The sequence below is a fragment of the Triturus cristatus genome, chromosome 1_2 (genome assembly GCF_964204655.1).
Source record: "Triturus cristatus chromosome 1_2, aTriCri1.1, whole genome shotgun sequence".
Lineage (NCBI taxonomy): Eukaryota > Metazoa > Chordata > Amphibia > Caudata > Salamandridae > Triturus > Triturus cristatus.
Window position 1 is genome coordinate 498786697 of NC_140580.1, and position 22005 is coordinate 498808701.

The 22005-nt window shown below is 42.0% G+C and overlaps 1 long non-coding RNA gene across 1 annotated transcript in view; it reads left to right on the forward strand.

The window, feature by feature from the left end:
• LOC146867532 (uncharacterized) overlaps nt 1-20962 on the forward strand; it is a 168206-nt gene extending 147244 nt beyond the window's left edge. Inside the window, exon 4 of the long non-coding RNA XR_014961782.1 lies at nt 20494-20962. This is a non-coding gene — a long non-coding RNA (uncharacterized LOC146867532). The remainder of the gene's footprint in view (nt 1-20493) is intronic.
• The last annotated feature ends 1043 nt before the right edge of the window (nt 20963-22005 follow it).

Consider the following 22005-nt stretch of genomic DNA (forward strand, 5'->3'; position numbering starts at 1 on the left):
ACATGTTAGCACCAGGGATTTTACACCTGCTTTCTGCTGGTGTTAAGCAGGACAACTACCTGCACCATGAAAGGGAACACAGCCAAGAGCCACAACTGGCATGCACCCCCTCCAAACGGCACTGTGATGTTGTAGTTGGAATGTAGCAGGACATGCGCAAATAGGCATTACAATGGTGTGCCGTACGAGTGCACGAGATACAACAGTGCACTGTACAAAAGTGTGGGGGCTCGTGGGAGGGAGGTGCAGCCATTTGGCAACATAACACACAGTGAACTCGACCATGTGCCACATGCTGGGCATCTCATCCATGATGACCACGGTCGCAGACATCCCACAACACCAACGACTGGCCTTGGTACACATCCTGTATGAATGCAGCGTGGTTTTCACTTCTATGCTCGTTCAGTGGTGTGATGTTGGCGGGTTGTGTGACTTGTGCTGCTTGTTGGTGTGTTTCATTTTGGCCATTGTTAGTCTATATGTGTGTTGTACTTAATTGTACATGTGTGCCATTCTGCCCATCTCCCCCCTCCCCCCACTCCCTGCTTCTTCCTCTTCCTAGTGCTGTTGTGTCTATAATTTTGTTGCTGCACACATAAATACATGTAAAGAATAAATTAGAATAGTTCCTTGATTCTTTTAGGTTTCAAAACTTCTCTATTGGTTTCTTTTTAATTTTCCATATGAACCGTTTTTTAAATATTCAACAACACATAGAAGTCAGAAGTGCAACGTATTCTATCAACACACTTTCTAGAACATTCTACAACACGCGCAGGTTAAAAGTTCATCCATTTTTTAAAACGTAACGATATTTTTTTGTAACATTTTCTTGAATATTTAACGACACGTGCAGGTTAAAAGTTGACGATTGTTTTAAGTTCGAAGAGTGCCTTCCAAATGCAAGTAGCAGGTGTGGTTGATCTGAGCAAATTTTATCCTTTGATATGTACTCCACGTTGAAACTGCTTTTTCTTAACCAATCACAAAGATGCTTTTCCACAAAACTAATGTGCACCCTACTTTTAAAAAAGAATGCTTTTCATGATATCTTCAGAGATAAGTTATAGATAAGAATTAGCATTTAAAAAAACCTTTGAAATTCACTGAAAAAACCATAGGTTTCATGCACGTTATAGTTAGGAATTGGCATTTAAAAAACCTTTGAAATTCACTGAAAAAACCAAAGGTTTCAGGGGCGTTATAGTTAGGATTTGGCATTTAAAAAACCTTAGAAATTCACTGAAAAAACCATAGGTTTCAGGGGCGTTATAGTTAGCTGGACATTTCCCTCATACAAAACCCTAGAAATTCCCCTGTTATAGTTAGTTCAGCTAACTATAACTCGCGCCCCCGCGATGCACTGCTGATGACATCACATATTACATCACTCATGACATGGTCAGTGACATCACTGATGACATCACTGATGACATCTCAAATGACATCACTGATGACATCACTGATGACGTCATCCATGTGATAAATTAGTACACCTTCTCACACCCTAATATAACTTTTGAAACACCAACTCATGAGTGATGTAATATGTGATGTCATCAGCAGTGCATTGCAGGGGCGCGAGTTATAGTTAGCTGAGCTAACTATAACAGGGGAATTTCTAGGGTTTTGTACGAGGGAAATGTCCAGCTAACTATAACGCCCCTGAAACCTATGTTTTTTTCAGTGAATATATATCTCTGTTCGCCATTTGGGTGGAGGTGCAGAGAATCATTGTCTTTTTATATATATATATATATATATATATATATATATATATATATATATATATATATATATATATATATATATATATATTATACAGAAATTCCTAATGTGAGGGGTAAAGCTCTGTGAAGACAGACAAGCATTGCACATATTGCGTGATTTCTATTTCTATGATTTATCCCTTGTTGTGCATGTGACTCACTAAGCAAATATAATTGGTGGACCCATTGTGTTGCGCATCATGTGACCAAGGCCTGTGACGGGCTGAAACGCGTAATGGCGGCGGTGGTGTCTTTATATTGAAATAAATTATTGGATTCTTTCACCGCACTTTGGGTCTGCTTCCGTTTTTTGAAGACATCTCTTCAGCTTGTGAGACGGAGTTTTCTTGTATTCAGTACCGGAGGAGCTTCGCCGGTATCAGCAGACCCCTCCTCCACGAAGGGCCGAGTGGAAAAGAGCTCACTTCCGGTTTTCCGAAGATTGCAGAGGATTTCGCTTGAAAGACGTCCAAGGCCCCCGAGCAGCGAAGAAACCCCAGCCGCAACAGAGGGAGACGAAGAACCGTGTCGGAGGACCAGTTGTCGTCGGAACCCTTGGCAGGTAGGGGGTAGTGCACAGACTTGGAGGAGGAGTTGCCACACAGATTGTACACGGGAGTGCCCGAGGCAATTCAAAGTGGCAGCGTGAGCATAATAATTTTGACGCCATGTTCGCCGATGCGCTACGAGGCGGGGAAGCTGCAGCATGCACAATGTTCGATGATTCCCCCATCAATGTGGCAGTTACGCCAGCACAAGACAGTGCAGTGAGGGGGGATACTACCAGTTTAAAGGAACAATTCAGGAAGTTGGAGAAAACCATGCGCGCCGAACAAGCGAAATGGTGGGAGCACAAATCATTATCTCGCTATTTGGAGGTTGGAAGGATCCCGAGGGGATTAAGAATCATGCTGGCTCCAAGTTATGAGAAACCTGACCCCGCGATGTTAACTGAATGGGCCACTGTTAATTTGGACTCTTCCAGACGGTTGGTTGAGGTTCTGGTTAAATATGCCATCAGTGACCAAGCGGCCTTACAGAAAGAAATAGAGGACATGGAAAAAATAATTGCAGAATTTGAAGACACATCAGAAAAAACTAAATACAGGGATGAAATGGTTGCACGCTTGCGTAGGGATGAGGAGGTGATCAAAAAAAGGAAGACCTTCAAGTTCCAAAGGGACAAATCTGATTATGAACAAGGGCGCGTGTTTACGTTTGCCAAAAAATATGATGCAGTTAAAGCTGGTGTACTGGCAAAAGGTCCAAAGATTCACCCGCGAGCGGATGAGGAGCTTGCATCCACATCAACAACCGACCTCAGCTCAGTCGTTGATAGTGAATCTGATGGTGAACAATTAAAATCTAATGCAGGATTGGGGTTTCAACGAGCGTCGCTTGCTCAGGAAATCAGTTGCATGCGACAGGACCGAAAACAGACCCTGAGACCTCGTGCCCCTATTGTCTCAGCTACGCAAGCGGCAGAAATAGGAAGAACAAAAAGCGCCAGGCAAGGCGCCGGCAGAACCACAAACGGTGGCAACAAAAAATCAAACAGGGGATGGAAACGCAGATAACCAGCTCCAATCTAGCCACCAATAAGACTGTAGTCAACTTAACTAATATCAATCTAACGCAGGAGGAGACCAACATCCTTGCACTAGGGTTATCATACAGCCCCAACGCGAATTTTAAATATTCAGAGACAAGGATTGATATTTACAAGTTTGTGCGTAAATTGAAATTATGCAAATTCTTTACCCTCCAAGGTCCAAGAAATGCACCTGAGGAACAATCACAGGGCTTGGTTGATGTTGGCAATGTACATAATAATCTTGATGCTGGAGATGTGGATTTGATTAGGGATTTACAACAGCTTCATAATGAACAAGCAGGAGTCATGGGAGATGTGAGCTGTACACCTCTGAGCAAATCAATGACCAAAACTCCCTTCAGACCTAAATCCACTTTTTATCCCCTTATGTTGAAAGACAACCTAGATTTATTCAGTGAAAGGTTGCGACAGATCTTAAGAGCTTGTACTCTATGACGGCCAGGGCACCGAGGAAATACAGCAAACATGACAATCAGTATTTCCAACTTATGCAGAAACTAAAAACTAACAATAATGTCATAGTGCGACAATCAGACAAGGGCGGGAATGTGGTTCTATGGCCCAGGGACCATTACATGGAAGAAGCCCTTGCTCATCTCAACAATCGTAACTGCTATAAATTGAGTTCGCACCAGACGATGAATATAGCACGTCAGGATTGTTATAGTAAGTTACTAGCCTGGAAATCGGCAGGCTTGATTTCGATGGATGAGTTCAGATTTCTTAAAGTTGACCACCCTATTGCACCAGTTATTTATTTCATCCCGAAAATACATAAAAGAATGGACAAGCCCCCTGGTAGGCCGATCATCTCAGCGAGGGGTAGCTTGTTGGAAAATGTGTCCAAGTACGTTGATCACTTTCTACAAGAACATATGAGAAGTCTCCCATCTTACATACAGGACACTGGGGACTTTCTGAGGAAGTTGGTCAATGTCCCATGGAGTCAAGATTTATTACTCATCTCTATGGATGTCACGACCCTTTAGACAAGTATTCAAAACTTGGATGGGGTCAGGGCATGTGAACATTATTTAAACCGTAGAGCCATAGGAATGTACTCTCATAATAAGATGTTGCTCACTATGATATCTATGTGTTTGGAGAACAACTACTTTATGTTCCAACATCAGGTATACCAGCAAACGCGTGGTGTGGCCATGGGGGCTTGTTTTTCTCCCAGTTACGCATGTCTGCACATGGGTTACTGGGAGGAGAGGGTCCTCATGGCCAAACACCGCGCAATCATGGAATCTAGTATCATTTGCTGGTACAGATTTATTGATGATTTGTTTTTGATATGGCGAGGGGATGAAGGTGGTGCTAGACAGTTCCTTGAAGCAATTAACACCAATGATTTGATCCTGCAGTTTACTTTTGAAATCAGTAATAGGTCAGTCTTCTTTTTAGATGTTGAAATATTTGTTTGTAATAACCAACTACAAACTAGATTACATAGAAAGGACACTGCAGGGAACACAGTGCTACATGCATTTAGCCATCACCCACAACATTTGATCAACAGTATCCCCTTTGGTGAAATGCTAAGGATGCGACGTATTTGTAGCACTGAGGCTGACTTTTTCAAAGCACAATGTGAATGCAGGGATCGATTCAGGGAGAGAGGGTACTCTGAATCTATACTCTCTAGAGCAGTGTTGAAAGTTAACAACATAACCAGAACTATGGCACTGGCACCAAAAGCAACCCCAGTACACGATCCAGCAGTTAGTAACACTGAAGATACAAGGATTATACTAACATTTAGTGCACAACATAAATCTGTGCGCAAAATTATTAACAACAATTGGTCACTAGTCCGTGCTGACCCGGTGTTAGGTAATCTACTATCGAAGAAACCCAAGATTGCTTTTAGGAAAGCACGCTCAATGAGCAATTTGCTGGTGAGCAGCAGTCCTGAACTAAGTCAGTCTAAATCCTGGTTAACAGCAAGAAAAGGGTTCTTCCGCTGCAATTCTTGCATAGCATGTAGATATGGAGTAAACTGCAAAACATATGTGACTCCATTCCTTCCAGAACCTGTCCCAATCTCTAAATATCTAAACTGTAGGACGGATTTTGCGGTGTATGTGCTGGAGTGCTCCTGTGTCCTGCGGTATGTTGGTAGCACCAAGCTGCAGGTTCATAAGCGGGTACTCCAGCACATGCGAGCAATTACCAATAAGGACTTGACTTACCCGGTGGCACGCCACTTTAAGGAGCACCACGCCAGTAAGCTGGAGGCTTTCAGTTACTGGGTGGTGGACTCAATTCCCACATTGAGAAGGGGAGGTAACCGGGAGGTCGCACTCAGGAGATTGGAAACTGAATATATTCTAGAGATGGATAGCAAGAGTCCCCGAGGATTGAACTCGAGCGAGGACTTCTACACTCATTTGTAGACTGGTCATTTATTATTTAAACATTATGTGAAGGATCACACAGTTTTAATAAGTTCCAGTTGTATGCTGCTATTTCCCTGTTTTGTAAATAACACTGAATTTTAACATAAAGTTTTTTATGTACACTTTTTTGCACTTAGGGTTTATGTTTTTATAGGAAATAATTTTAATATAATTGTACTGTATATTTATTAACAATAGATGTCACGGCTGTGACTTCTAGTAATGGATATACATACTTGCACAAATTTGCACAATCTGCACAGCCACTTTATTGCAGCAGGGGTCTCAATAGAAGGGCCCAGAATGGGCCGTATTATGAAAAAAGCAATATGTTTTGTTTACATAATCTCATTGGGACTAATTACTTTTTTTCTCAGTATTTTAGAAATAACATTACTTGAAACAACTATTATGGTGATATTAAAATGCATTATGCAGATCAGCAGGTTAAATCCAACGACCTACACGCCATATATGTTTTTACAATGAGCATCTGTTTAATTATATTTTTTTAAACAAAATTTCCCCATTTGTAATAATGCAACTGTAAAGAGTATTAAGCTGGAAATACGATGTATTTATACAGAAATTACTAATGTGAGTGGTAAAGCTCTGTGAAGACAGACAAGCATTACACATATTGCGTGATTTCTATTTCTATGATTTATCCCTTGTTGTGCATGTGACTCACTAAGCAAATATAATTGGTGGACCCGTTGTGTTGCGCATCATGTGACCAAGGCCTGTGACGGGCTGAAACACGTAATGGCGGCAGTGGTGTCTTTATATTGAAATAAATTATTGGATTCTTTCACCGCACTTTGGGTCTGCTTCCGTTTTTTGAAGACATCTCTTCAGCTTGTGAGACGGAGTTTTCTTATATATATATATATATATATATATATATATATATATATATATATATATATATATATTCAGCATACGGTTCCAGTCGATTTCAGCAAAAACCACACTGCACTCCCAGGGGGATTGTTTCATTCGGCTTTTTTATTGATGAGTTCACATCAACGCGTTTCGATGGCCTCTCGCCACCTTGTTCACGATAATGAAAAACCATTCGTTCCTCTTTTTAAAACAGACATGTGACATACAAAACATAAATGAGGGACTATCAAATTATTTCATCAACCTGGTAAACGGTAGGTCAAAAGCTCCCGCCATTTTGGAATGTGTTTCCATTTCAATGCCTTGTACTTATTCACTACAATGACATTATGAATAGTTATTCCAACATAACATTTTCATTGGCGTAAATTACTTGCAATTATTTACACATGCAATTTCTTAATCCTCTATGAATTTATATATACAAAAATCAAAACCTTGAAATGCTCCGATTTCTCAACCTTTTTAAAAGACAAACCGCAAGTGTTGACGATTATCTTTATTTGTTTATAAAGTGCTAGTGCTTGTTGATGTAAACATTTACACTTGATTTCAAATAAAGTGCCAGTGCATATATATTCTATGTTATATATATATATATATATATATATATATATATATATATATATATATATATATATATATATAAAGCGGAATCCCCTTCCTCCCACTCTGGGGACCACTCCCTACCTATTATTATTTATGTATTTTCGATTGGGTCAGCCAGCCTGCAATGGGTGGCCTATCTGTTGTTTATGGTTGGTTACACAATCAATGAAAGCAAAGTACCCTCTTCAGTAGCGGTTGGTGGTGGGAGTGCTGGCGGGCGGTGACATGGGGAGGGGACGGGTGGGTGGCACTGGCGAGTAAACTGTGTATTACGGCCAAATACAGGTAATCAACATAAAAATAAATAAAATTATTTTCAATGTGCGCACTGCACCGCCGAATGCGATGCAGTGCGTGCAAATTTTTTTTTGTAATGTATTGATTAATTACCTGTGATTGTCCTTAATCCATAGTTTACTATCCCCACCCTGCACCTAAAAAACGTCACCGCCCGGCAGCACTCCCACCACCGACCACTACTGACCTGATGTCGTATCGTATTAGCATCTATAATATGAATATAAGCAATGATCATTGGATCAAATTAATAATAAGCCTTTTTGTAGTACCCAGGGCGGGGTGTAAGTGAAATTGTGCATTTGCCGTCATGTAACAGACAGAGTATGGCCAGTGCCACCTGCCGTAAGGCGTCATACAAAAATATGAGGTTCCCCACCTGCAGACAGTAGTAGTTAATAAAACTAACGTGAGTCTGCATCATGTGGCTCATATCTGTTTCTCTTGGGTGCAAGCTCAGCTGACTGAGCTGGCATGCCGGCTACAACAAGGTTATGTAATTGGGCTAAACTACAGATAAGAACAACACAACTGGTGTACCGGAGTACATAGTATGATTATATTTATAATGTCGGAAACTCCCACAAATGTTAGAGTCCAAGGAAGTAGGAGTAGAGATACTTACCACCAAATCACAAATGTTATGAACTGTGCTTGCTAGTGATACTGTGACACTGTGTGTTGAATGATTTTAGTGTTTCTGTTTTGCTAAGAGTATTGGCTATAACATGTTCTTTTTCTTTCTTGATATAGATACTCCTTCCACATCAACAAAACCATCTCGGAAGGAGTTGGCCGCTAGGGCCCGGCGCCGTAAACTGGAGGCCATCTGCGAACATTATCGCCGGCTGGTGGCTCAGGCGGAGGAGGAGGCGGCTGCAGCTGCAGCCTCCTCCAATGCCCCGGGCCCCAGTCAGGCCCTGGCTCCAGTTTCACGGCGCCGTGGTCCAGCAGCCGCCCGCCGCCGCGCCTCCATTTCAAGCACTGCTGCCCCCCACCCTTCATGTAACTGCAGGGTATTTCGCCGCCAGCTGCTCCGCTGGATTGCCCGCTTAGAGGAGAACCAGGAGGAGCGGGTAAAAATCCTGGTGGACAAACACCTCAAGGCCCGCCGACAACAGAGGACCTCGTCATTTGCCCCTTTTTTAATTCCTTTTGTTGGGGGTGGGTTTTTGGGCGTTGGGGATTAATTCGGATATTGGGAATCTTGGACTTTCGTTTCGTTTTGGACATTGGTTGGGGTTAGGGAGGGGGGTGGGTTAGGTCAGAGTGGGATAGTTTATTTTTGTTAGGGGATATTAAATTTTATTCTATTTACTTATACGATGTTAATGTTTTGTGGTGGGTTACAGTTTTCAGAATTCAATCTAAATTACATGGTTTGTTACTTTGTTTCTGTGCTGCTGCATGCCCACAGCCAGTGTTTGATTTAAAAGATCTGCCGATTTTGTAACACACAAACCGATAGATGCAGTACCCCTCACTGAGTTATTTTTAATTGTCATAAGAGTACTGTCAGTCTCTCCTCCTAGTCCATACCTCCCACCAAACTTATCTTACCTGTGATTGATGATGAAGTTTGGCACACTGATGGCTGCATGGTTGGTTTCCGAAATTGACAGAGAAGATGCCATTATTGTGGTGGTAGTAGTAGACACTGGCAATAGCATTTGAAAAAAGAAAGAGAAAGTCACTTGACTGAGAGACTGTGGGAGGAGTAGTAGAACAGAACACAAAGTAAACTACAGCATGGGTGGGCAAGCAGAAGAAGATCCTTGCCCTGCCTTAGTTGAAATTCAATTAGTGTTGCTTTCACCACATCTGCCCCAGCAAGCGTGTGATCAATTGTTGGTGTACATTTAATGTAGTCATCACATCACACCTCAATATAAATCACACAGCCCGGGGGAAGAGGGTTAGGGATTGATGAATGGATGGGAAGTGGGATTTTGGGAAAGGTTTGAGAAAGAAAAACAGACAGTATGCATGGACACAACAAAAGTAAAACACAATCTTGTAAGACGACCATGATCCATTATCAAAGAAATCAAAGTATAAAGTGAGAAAAAGCAAATGCATGCATGCTAAGGAAGAGAACTTGATGGTTAATGATAATGAGTTGTACTTACTATAACTACTATTACCCAATGAGACAGTACAGGTAAGAAATTATTAATATGAAATTTGCCTTGCCTGTCTGCCGCCCTCAGAGCTCAGACCGAACCAAATTACATGCTGTACCGGGCTTACTTTTATTTTTCAAGCTAGCAAAGCAAATTAAAAAATAGTTGTAGGGATCAATTAACAAACAAACCACAACACACAGTCGTAATGATTGAAGAGAAAAAAGCAATAAATTTAAAGACGAATGATGAATGATACTAAAGTTACTGTATTATCCTGGTCCAAATGTGGAGTTGCATCATTCTCGTCATTCCTCTTGGTCCTCCCTTCCATGGACACTCCGCACATCAATCTTGGGTACCACTGCCTGCCTGATGCAGATTGGTAAGGTAAGTGTGAGTCGTTTCTCCCACTATAGCACAGGTTAAAGGCCGGCCTGTAAGTGTAGATGGAAAAACAAACGGGGTATTGAAAAATTACTGCATTTAAAACAATAAACTCAATTACAGTGGAGTGCAAGACGAGAAGACAAGACTTTGGAGAGAACACTTTCAGACTGAGGCAGCTTGGATAGGATGCATAGTGTCTACTCTACAGCATTAAGCTACAAAAACAACGGGACAGGACTCAGGAGCCAGCACAGCCACAGAACAGGAGAACCGCGGCACAGGCCAGGCACCCTACCCCTTACTTACATTTTGACCGAGCCAGAGAAATGTCATATGCACTGCAGCAACCTAGCATTTTCCAAATGAAGTGACTAAATAAATGCGCCACTGTCCCTCATACCACTACACTCTACTCCAGTCCACACCACTACACGGACATCTAGCCTAGGTCTGCTGTGGTTCTTGTTCAAACTGTTTACCTTTTAAGTCAGCCCATGAAACGCAGTTATTCCATTAACTTTTTCCGATCCAACTCACTGTGTGCAAAGATAGTATGCTCAGCAGCTTCATGATGATGACCGTGTGGTACGTATTCTCCAACACCAACTCAGTCTGTAGTGACTGATTAAGTATAATATATTCCATATTACAAAATTGCAACGGATATTGGCCGGCACCTGCAGTGGTAGGAGTACAATGTGGTTATTATTAAACAACAAGGAAACATTAACTGTCACCACAACTGAGTCACTTTTACTTTGCCGATAAACTAGTATAGTTCTACTTCATGGCATGCACAATTATTCGTAGTCAACCAGCATCCAATGCAATGCATGCCATCATTCACAATATTAATCACTCATTACCTGTCTTGCTGTTCTCTTTGGCTGTCAGATCTTATGCCTGCCTAGCCTACTGACAGTCAGTAATGAGGTTCTTTTGGCTTGGAAACAAAATGGAATATAGCTGGAGTCACGTTTCACTTCTTATGGAGGGACTGTTAGTGGCAACATGTATTGTACTATTCTCCATCTCCATCCAATGTCTGGCTTGCTTGAAATGTACTTAGGGAGAGTAAGGAAGATGGAGCAGGACCCTGAGGAGTGAAGTGGACAGTTATGCACAGACGTGCAACTCCAATAGGGAAATAAAAAGAGGAGACTGTTGATGGATTTGTTGTGATTAGATTTTGAACCAGAAAAACAGATACACAGTCACACACAAATAAAGGAAGGGAGAACAATTTGAAAGGCTAGTTGTCAGGGAAGAGGAGCTCGTCCTCAAACTCTGGTGGTTCGGACATAAGTACGTCTAACAACCCACTACTTATGTCATCGAAGTCGCTCTCCTCTTCCTGCTGTGATTCACGTATTTTGTACTCCGGTGGTATAAAGTGTTGATTCATTTTGATCATGGTTAACCTCTCAACGCTTTTAGGCGAGAGACTGGTCCTTTTGACAGTAACAATGGCACCAGCAGCACTGAAAACACGCTCTGAAGAGAAACTTGCAACAAGGCAAGCCACATACTTTATCGCCAGCCTGCTGAGCACTGGCCATTGGCTTCTTTTCCCATACCAATACACCAATGGGCTTTGCTCCATGAAGACCTCTGTTGTGTCATCTAGATAGGCCTGAATCATCCGCTCAATGTTCAGGGGTGCTCCGATTTGCTTGGCCTCTTTTGCCTTTGCATCAGTCATGGACGTACAAAACCCTTTCCGTAGAAACCAATCACCTGCCGTTTTTTAAAATGTGCCTGATGATCCTGTTGGTGCTGTTGATGTTATTGCTGGCAGTGTTGTTGACTGCTGGGAGGCAAACGCACTGCTCTCGGCCTCTGAAGTAGAACTTGACTCTGGGTGCCCTGCAGTACTTTTTCTGCCCTGGGGGGGCGGGCCTCTAATTAAGATCCTTTCATTTTCAAAGTCAGTGGCTTCCTCAGCTATCAAAGTTTTGTAGTGGGCAACATCCACTTCTGAAAAAGGAATTACTTCATTACTGTGCAGCAATAATTTGTAACGTGGATCCAAAATTGATGCAGTAATGTAATGTGGATGTGACACAATGTTATTTTGAATCCTTGTATTGTCAGATAAGCGAGCGACTAAGGTGTATGCCAAATAATATGCATCTACTTTGTCATCCACACCTGCGTACATTTTTGACACCTCCTTCAGCTCTTGCTCTAGCATGTACAACAATGGGATAGCTTGGCCCATAGTACAGTCCTCCCTGCTCACTTCACGTGTGAAGACCTCAAAAGGAAGTAGCATCTCTGTCAGGCATTTGATGAGGTCCCATTGGGCCATCTCAACTCTCATGCCTTTCACAGTAGGATCCCCTGACCTTTTCATGACATAAGCATCAAGTGGTATGTACTGCTCAAACAGACGCTCAAGCATGTAATACGTTGAGTTCCAACGTGTTGGCACCTCCTGGATGAGCGCTTTCACTGGCATTTTATGCTCACGTTGAATGACCCTCAGCTGCTTCCGGGCTTTAAAAGAATGGTTGAAATGTGTGCATATTCTTCTGCAGGTAGTCAGTAAGCTGCTGACTTTGCTTTCATTTTTCAGAAAGTCTTGAACAACAATGTTAATTTAGTGTGCCAAACATGGGACCCTGAAATAGCCACCATCTTTCATGGCCCTAACTACATTACTGCCAGTGTCTGTGGCAACAAAACCAATGGTTAGCCCTCTTGGTCGCAGCCACTCAAACACCTTGCTGTTAAACTCATCCAAAATGTTTGCAGCAGTATGAGATTTCTCCATAGCAAACATGGCTACAGTTGCATGTTTGCGAGTGTCTTTAAAAATCTCAGCGGTGTCAACAAGACCGTCAGATATCTTATCTTTAACACCCGAAAAAGAGACCCAGTGTGCATTGATGCACATGTAATCAGTGGCTTGGCAACTGGTCCACATGTCTGTTGTCAGATGTATACTCTGAACAGCACTCTGTTTTAAGGCTTTTCCAAGCAATTCCAGCACATTGTGATGTAGTGCTGGAACAGCAACTCTTGCGAAATAGTAGCGGCTGGGAACTTTCCATTTTGGGCAGATGGTGGTCACAAATTCAAGAAAACCCACCCCTTCAACAAAAGAGAAAGGGAGAAGGTCCAGTGCTAACATTTTAGCCAGCTTGGCATTGTACAAACGTGCTATTGGGTGGTTGCGTTCGTACTGCCCCTCTGGCCTACTAAACATGCTAAGAATGGTAGGCTGCATGGTATTCCTTCCTGTGGAAAACGTCGCACTTTTTGGGCCAGCAGTACTCCTTGGTGTCTCAGGCTGACTCTTACTCTTGTGCCAATGAGATGTGGCTGAGGATGTGGGCGTTACCACTGCAGTGCTGGGGACAGGGCTACTTTGTGTACCACTAGCACATAGAATGTCTCCCTCTTCTTCCTGTTCCACCGTGAGCGGACTTTCTACTCGTTTATGCCCAACAGCAATGGTTCCAGTTTTTTTCATGCGACTAAGGTGCTCCTCCCACTGGATTGCGTGGTGTTTTTTCAGATGGGTCATTTGGCCTCCGGTACCATAGTTTGTACCAAGCTTACCACGACAACAGAGGTATGACAAACGGAGCATATAGCAATGTTCTCCTCCTTTCCGCTAACCGTAAAGAAGTCCCACACTGGGGAGCTTAACTTTTGTCTCCTGCTGGAGGTGCCACTCCCACTTCCAATGCCGGATGAACTGGAGGGTGTGTGTTGAATTTGACTCTGTGCAGTACCACTACCTACATCTGCTGAGGTGGTGGTTGTGCTGGATGTAGGACGCTGCCGCCCCTTTGCTAATGTAAATATGGAAGCTGGAGCTCGTGTTGGTGTTACCTGTGTTGGAGGTATGCGTGCTACATCCCTCGCAGCCATTTTGGATAGTGTAAAAATGTTGGTCTCCATCTCCTCAGGCCCGGGAGTGATGTTCGTGATGACTGGCTCACCATCATCATCATCATCCTCCTCCTGCTCTTCTACATCAACCTCCATAAGTGTAAGGCTTTCTGGAACCTTCCTTTTCCCATGCCTGCTCTTGTGACCTGTTTCCCTCTCAGACTCAGTTTGTGGCTTCCAAGTGGCATCTAGATCATCAGAAGGGGGGCTTGGTGAAGAACTTGATGTACTAACCCTCCTTTTCCTTGCTGGGGATTTGGAAGCCAATGGAACTTCTAAAGGAGTGGCTTCCTCTTCTTCCTCTGCATGAGGCTCAATTTCCTGAAGTGCCCCTACTTCGGGAGGAACTACAGGTACTATTGCAGGCGGTGGTTGCGGCTGTTGACCACTTATATGCTGTGTTCCCTCCTGCGTTGATTGTGTACTACTTTGAGATAGCGATAAGTTTAGTTAAGGCTCAACATCACTGCTTTCCACCATAAGGCTGGCTACCTCTTCCACACTCATCTGCTTGGGCCTGGGTTGGTGGGTTGGGCCCACTGATGTGGAGGTGCTGCCCCCAGCTTGGCCCCCCGACACCGCTGCTGCAGGCGTCATTTTTGGTTTGGTGTTCCAAAAAAGGTTTTGGGAGGCACACCAGACTTAAGTAACACTTCCTTCTTCTTCTGTTCCTTCTTCTCCATGGCAAGTTTCTTGGTACCGGAGGACCTGCTACCTGATTTCTTTGGGGGCATCTTCTTCAGATGTCAAAACAGCACTCAGTTGCACAAGTTGCAGAGATGCCTGGTCAGGTAACTCACACGTCACGTCGTGTAGAGCAGCAGGACGTCGGTCTGGCACCACAACGGTCGATGATGATGACACACCTCCTCTGTCTTTTGTGCACCTAAAAGCAAAAAAGCCAGAAGAACATCAGTCAAAAGATCAATAATATAATATATAACTTCTTAGTGTCTGGTGGGTGGTCACAATTATAAAATTTTATGAAATCAGTGAACAACAACAGTATAGCCAGCCATTAAAGAGACTGACAAGGACAGGGATCCTGGTGTATTTGTACTGTGTACACTCAGGAAGAAGAATAGCAAAGAACAAAAACATAAATGTAGTCTAGCCTGTTTGCCCTAAATAAAAATGTGTGCATCTTATGGGATGGATGCAGCATCAGGGAGCAACAACAACAAACATATACACATAAAAACTAAAGGCATTTATTTACAACACCCAAAAAGTGAAATCTACCCCCGAAAAAAAGTAAAGGCCACATTTTACAATTCCATCCAAAGCCATACATGATGTTGAAATTTAACGCACAACACAAAAACAGTTGTTTAAATTCCATGCACTCGTGATGATTGATGAGTAGTACCCCTGGGCCTACTGTACAACTAGGCCACAAGCTTGGGGGCTTGTGGAAAAAGCACAGTTGCTGGTACCACAAAATGGCCACCACCACATGGCCAGGCCACTCACAAAAACAAGAAAAGGTCAGGAATACAAGACAGACAATGCATGCCTATTGCAAAATAACAATGCCTGCCTCCACAAAATGGCCGCCACACATGCTCAGGCCACCCACCACAATAATAACGAAAAAGTGATTACAAAGGACAGGAACAGGAAGTTGCAGTGTCTGTGGAACTTACTTACTCTCATAAAAAATATTTTTAAAAAAATAAAAGCTTCTCCGTGCTCCAAAACTACAGCTGAATGACAACCTGAGGAGTTTTTTTAGCAAAATGCACAAAATCAGCGTTTTCGATATGGATTTATGTTGCTCGCGAGATATTGTTTGCCAGATTGCAAATGCTGCGTGTTCGGGATCGCGAACTGTACAATAATGCTTTATCGCGTGCGCGAACACGCATATTGAGAGCGCAAAAATGCCGAAAACTGTAAGTCCGCGTTGTCGCGCTGTGCAGAGTTACCGAAAGTACGCGAGCTGAATCCCTAGGGTTACCTACTGGCTGAAAAGCCCTATTTATTTAACACACACACAAAAACTGCTATCCCACCCCAAAAAAAACCTTTTGCAATGAAACCCAAAGCAATACACGGTGTAAAAAACATAATTCAGCACACAACACAAAATGTAAATTTAAATAATGCACCAAAGATTTGAGGATGACTACCTCTGGGCGTACTGGCAGACTAGGCCACAAGCTTGGAACAGAATGGAAAAAGCAAGCACACTGCTTGGATGGCTCCACAAAATGGCCGCCACACACCCACAACAACAACAAGAAATGGAAGACAGTCAATGTATGCCTATGGCAAAAGCACAATGCCTGCCTTCCTAAAATGGCCGCCACACACATGCTCAGGCCACCCACCACAATAATAACCAAAAAGTGATTACAAAGGACAGGAACAGGAAGTTGTAGTGTCTGTGGAACATACTTACTCTCATAAAAAATATTTTAAAAAAAATAAAAGCTTCTCCGTGCTCCAAAACTACAGCTGAATGACAACCTGAGGAGTTTTTTTAGCAAAATGCACAAAATCAGCGTTTTCGAGATGGATTTATGTTGCTCGCGAGATATTGTTTGTCAGATTGCAAATGCTGCATTTTCGGGATCGCGAACTGTACAAAAATGCTTTATCGCGTGCGCGAACACGCATATTGAGAGCACGAAAATGCCGAAAACTGTAAGTCCGTGTTGTCGCGCTGTGCAGAGTTACCGAAAGTACGCGAGCTGAATCCCTAGGGTTACCTACTGGCTGAAAAGCCCTATTTATTTAACACACACCCAAAAACTGCTATCCCACCCCAAAAAACACCTTTTGCAATAAAATCCAAAGCAATACACAGTGTAAAAAAAAAATTCAGCACACAACACAAAATGTAAATTTAAATAATGCACCAAAGATTTGAGGCTGACTAACTCTGGGCCTACTGGCAGACTAGGCCACAAGCTTGGAACAGTCAATGTAAGCCTACGGCAAAAGCACAATGCCTGTTTTCACAAAATGGAAGCCACACACATGGCCAGGAGGACACAACAACAACAAGCATAAGCCAAGGGGAACAAAGAAAAGAAATGCAGGCCTTTATGGAAAAAGAAGCACACACTACTAAACTACCATCACAAAATTGCCACAAGCCACATGGGCACTCACAGTCACAACAGGCCATGGGAAAAAATGAACGGAAGCAGGCCTATAATAGATGACGGGACAAAGGAGGCCTGCTAAATAACACAGCTTTAATCCAAAAATGAAAATCAACAGGGCTACGAAATGAGTGGAAAGAAGTTACATATCAAGCACACACATCCAACAAAGGTATTTCACACACACACACACACCAACAGTCAAATACACCACAGCCACATTTAGCATTTCAATCCTATGCCATCCATGCCCTACATGATGTTGAAAATTCTACAGACACCACGAAACATGGACCCATGGGTACCCTACTGGCAGAAATTGCAGAGAAAAACAACTAAGCCCCTACTGAAAGTACAGGCCACCCGCCACAACAATAATTTTAAAAAACAATGAAAATCCCAGAAAAATGTAGGTACAAACAAGCCCCAATGAAACAACACACCAATTCTCCAACTTACTTGTAGTAAATTAAATCTCTAATCAAAAAGTCATCAAATAAATCCAATCCAATGGTATGATGCAGCAGACAGACACAAAAAGTGAACCTTCCAGCTCCAAATCCAAATGAAAGTGAACAGCACATGCACAAAGCACTGGGAGGAGCCTGCTGGACAGGAACAGGAAGTTGTAGACTCAGGGGCACTTCCTTCCTCTTGAAAAAAAGAGTTACAAAAATTAAAGGACTCCTCCTTACACAAAAGACTACAGCAAAATCACAATCTGAGGGGTTTTTCTGAGCAAAATGATCATTTTAGAGAAGGTTTTATGAAGCTCACGAGATATTCTTCACCAGATTGTAGTTTTTGCATGTTCGGGATCGCGATCTTACCAAGACAGCCGCCGGAAGTCAGCTCACGTGCCCGAATGACGTGTTCGCGATCGCACACTCTCGCGAGCTTGGGCAGCCATATTACAAATCTCGTGGCACTCGCGAATGGACAGAAAAGCAAGTTGGCGATCGCAGAATCACGGTAAGACGTTACAGCGCGCGCGAGAATGAATATTGAGCGTGCGAGGAAGCAAAAGTACTACGTACGCGCTAGATTGCATAGCAATCTGCAACTTCGCGCTCTACGCTAATCGCGAAGTTGCCTAAACTTCGCAAGCTCCGCGAACGGAGCGTAGTTCAACGCCCAGGCTTAGTTACTTCCAGAGCTGCAGACTTTGCAACTGGGGAACCAGGTTGGAGTTTCTGCTTCAGCTCAACATTCTGCGATTCGGGTCAAATCACTCAATCTCCCCATGTCTACAACCAAAATGAATTTGTAACCAATGCTCATGTAAAGCACTCCAATACCTGACAAGTCTGCACTATATAAAACTGCAAATACACAAAAAATAAGTGTTTTGCACACTTCTGTCATTGGGCTACATGTGGGCTACATCTGGGTGATATTTGTGCTACATTTGGGCTCTTTTGTCTCTGGTGGCCATCTTGGGAGATTTATGTGTTATGAAGTTTCCTAATTTCCTCATTTACTGCAGTCTCCTCAGCAGGAAATACTTTCAGTTTTTTACTTTGGTTCCATCAAGAAGGCATTCAGATGTGTCACACATTTCCCATAAATTCTGAATGTTAGCACTCTAGTTGCTCATTAGATTACTGTAGTAAAGCTTCTGCTCACCAGGGAAGTCTGCTGCTGGTATTCAAAGTGCATGTTTCAGTCTGCATGTCAGAATTGTTTTATGAAATAGAAGAGGATTTGAGAAGTCAAAATGTGCCCAAATTTTTCTTTCTGCAGCACTAATCATAATTTCTATGGCAAAATGAACCCCCTCATTTTGTTCCTTTGTAAATTAAATGTTTTAAGTGTTACCACTTTATTCCAATCTAGATGGCTTCAGGTGTGCCATACTTTTCTCATAAGTAAGACTGTTAGCGCTCTAGTTGTTCTTTAGAACACTCTGGGAAGCTGCAGTAGAACACAAAGGAATCAACGGACAGTCTCTGCCCTTGTTGGATGTACATGTTTTACTGAGAATGTCAGACTTTATTCTCACATGACTGAGAAAGATAATGTTAATCTACAGAAAATATGCTCTCAGTTTAGCTTATAGATCACCTTCCAAACCTCTGTGGGAAAAGCATGAGAAAATAGTTTTCTCTCAAACATGATTCATTATTTATCACAGTAGAAGGCTTTTTCACATGGTAAAATCATCTTAGAACACACCACAATTTCTAAAATTAGTATGGTACCATCAACAAATGATTTATAATGTAACTAAAGTCTTAAAACCTTCTATTAACTGCAATGCTTTTTAATGAGGTGCTATCATGTGTATTGGTCCCAAGATGGCTGCCAACACTTCTTGGATGAAGTACTGACAGCCAATCAGATCTCACGATGAGATGTGTGGTTAGGCTCCGCCCAGATATATCTATCTTTTTAACTCTAATTTTCTCAGGAACTACTGAACGGATTTACACCATTTAAGCAAAAGGCACGAGTCTGAACTGAGGACTACCTCTTTGCCAAATTTGGTGTAATTACGTTCAGCAGTTCAGGCTGTAGCTGCGTCAACAGGTCCTATGGGAAAATGCATGGGAAAAATGTGTTTTGGGTCCCCCCTTTTTTCTCGGGCCCCGCTTGACGAATCACCGTGAAATTTTCAAGATAGGAGCGGACCAGAGCTGGCCAAAAGTTTGGAAAATTTCGCGAAGATTTGTCAATTGGCGCCAACGTTATTCCAAATAGAATGTTGTGGATTTCCTATGGAAAATAGGTCCTAACTATAACTACCTACTGGCGACTGCCAGTAGGTAATATATATATATATATAGTATATACATATATACACTCACGTCCTGCTGCAGAAAACTAGACGCTGACAACTAAATAAAGCTTCAGTTAGATTCATTGAAGGCTACTGCAATGCTTTTTTGGCATGCTAATGGCCTTGCTCACACATTTGAGATGTCATCAGTAATGTCAGAAATGATTTCATAGAACATGTCATGAATGATGTCATATGTGAGGTCATAAGCACAGCATGGCGGTGGTGCCAGTTATAGTTAGTGCTGTTGCTGAACCTCTATGGTTTTTTTGTCAAATGTTAATGTTGTCACTGAGAAACTCAGCTACCTGTAACGTTACTTTAATCTTTAGTTTAATCAGTGAATTTCTAAGGTTTTAAAGAAAGCACTAACACAGATCTTTTTATCACATCTAACTATGATGTTACTTTAACCTTTTGTTTTTTTCAGTGAATTTCTAGGGTTTTTTAATGCTTTAGAGATCGTAGAGTCTATATTTTGTTTTAATCTACTGTTAGAGTTCTTTTTCATATGTTAAATTATTATTAATATTAATGTATAATAACATTGAAATCTAATTGTAATTTTCTTGTTTTTTCAGAAGGTGGTTACTCTCGTGAGATGCTCGCGGTAGTCAAACACACAATCCCCTGCATGAGCTCCAAAGGGGATGTACTTCATGACCTACTCTCATGACACTCTTGCGAGATTTTACATATGAGATCATTTTAATAACAATGTTTTGCTGTAATTGTGAACAAAGGAACAGATTAGAGATGTTGATTATATTTGGAAAATTGATTATTATTTGATCAATTGAATACATAAATCAATAATATTTTTATGATCTAGTGAGATGCTCGCGGGAGTCAAGCACATAATCCCGTGCATAGACTCCGTGTGGGCTATGCTTCCTGTTTGTCTCTCACGATCTACCTGGGAGATTGTGCATTTGCAATTAGGTTAATAACAGTGTTTTCTTGTAATTCTGGACATGATTAGCTTGGAAAAATTGATTGTGAATTGTTCCATGAAATATATAAAGCAATAATATTTTGGCGATCTTTGAAGATGCTGGCTGTTTTCCCGTGAGAGGAACCGCACCCTAAGGAAGGATTGTGATTGGTTTATATGGATGTCTTTAATTAGAAAAAGAAGATTCCATAATTTTTACTTTATTTCCCTATTTGGTTTTGATGAGGGTAGAAATATCTGACTTGCTCTGCTTTCTGGATCTCTACCAACACAAAGATGCCTTTATCGGATCACGATGAACAGCCAGGGCAGCTGCACCAGCTCAGGCACCTCAGCCTCCCAAGGGATCCTTGATGTGGGAGTTCTTTGAAATGTGGCCAGGTGACAAGAAGGTTTCTGAAAGTATGTCATCTGTAGACTTTACATGGAAGAGAGCAGAAATAAACAATATAGTATGAGTATCATAGGCATGTGGAGGCACCTCATATCTATGAATTTGCAAAGGCTAGCTCGGGCAGAGTTGGCTCGTGTTGCAGAGCTAGACAACTCTTCACGGGCTTCAATACCATTTAATCCAGGAAATACTGTGGTTGCGCAGGTAGTAACTGCTTACTTGAATAAAGCACTATTTTGCTACAAGCAAGTCTGCCCAGGAGAAGCTTGTCCAAAATCACAAATGCCCCCATAGGCAGTAGTTTTTATTTTTTGGAACAGCTTTTTTCAAATGGTTCTCCTTTTTCTTTTTAAGGAGATGTTGTTGATTTTTGTTTCACTCTTCAAGTTGTATATTTGTGTCCTACCCTTATGAAAAAATGAGAGAAAAACAATTTTTTTTTTATAGCTGTTGAAAACATTTTTATTTAGAAAATGGCTCTTTTCAGAGATACAGTATAGTTTCATGATCTATGTTGTGTGTAATCTTTCCCTTTTTTCCTTTCCCTAAATCTCTTCCTAGAGTCAGAAAACCCACCATAATCGACGGCTCGCCTGAGGAAGCTTCTTAATGACTCTCACAAGACTCTTGCAAGATTGTAGCACAATTGAAAAATTACCTAATAGAAAACCTACTTCTGCTTAAAAAGTAATTGTGCACCATACAAATAGCAGTATGTTTCTTACTCTCAAAAATCTACATTTA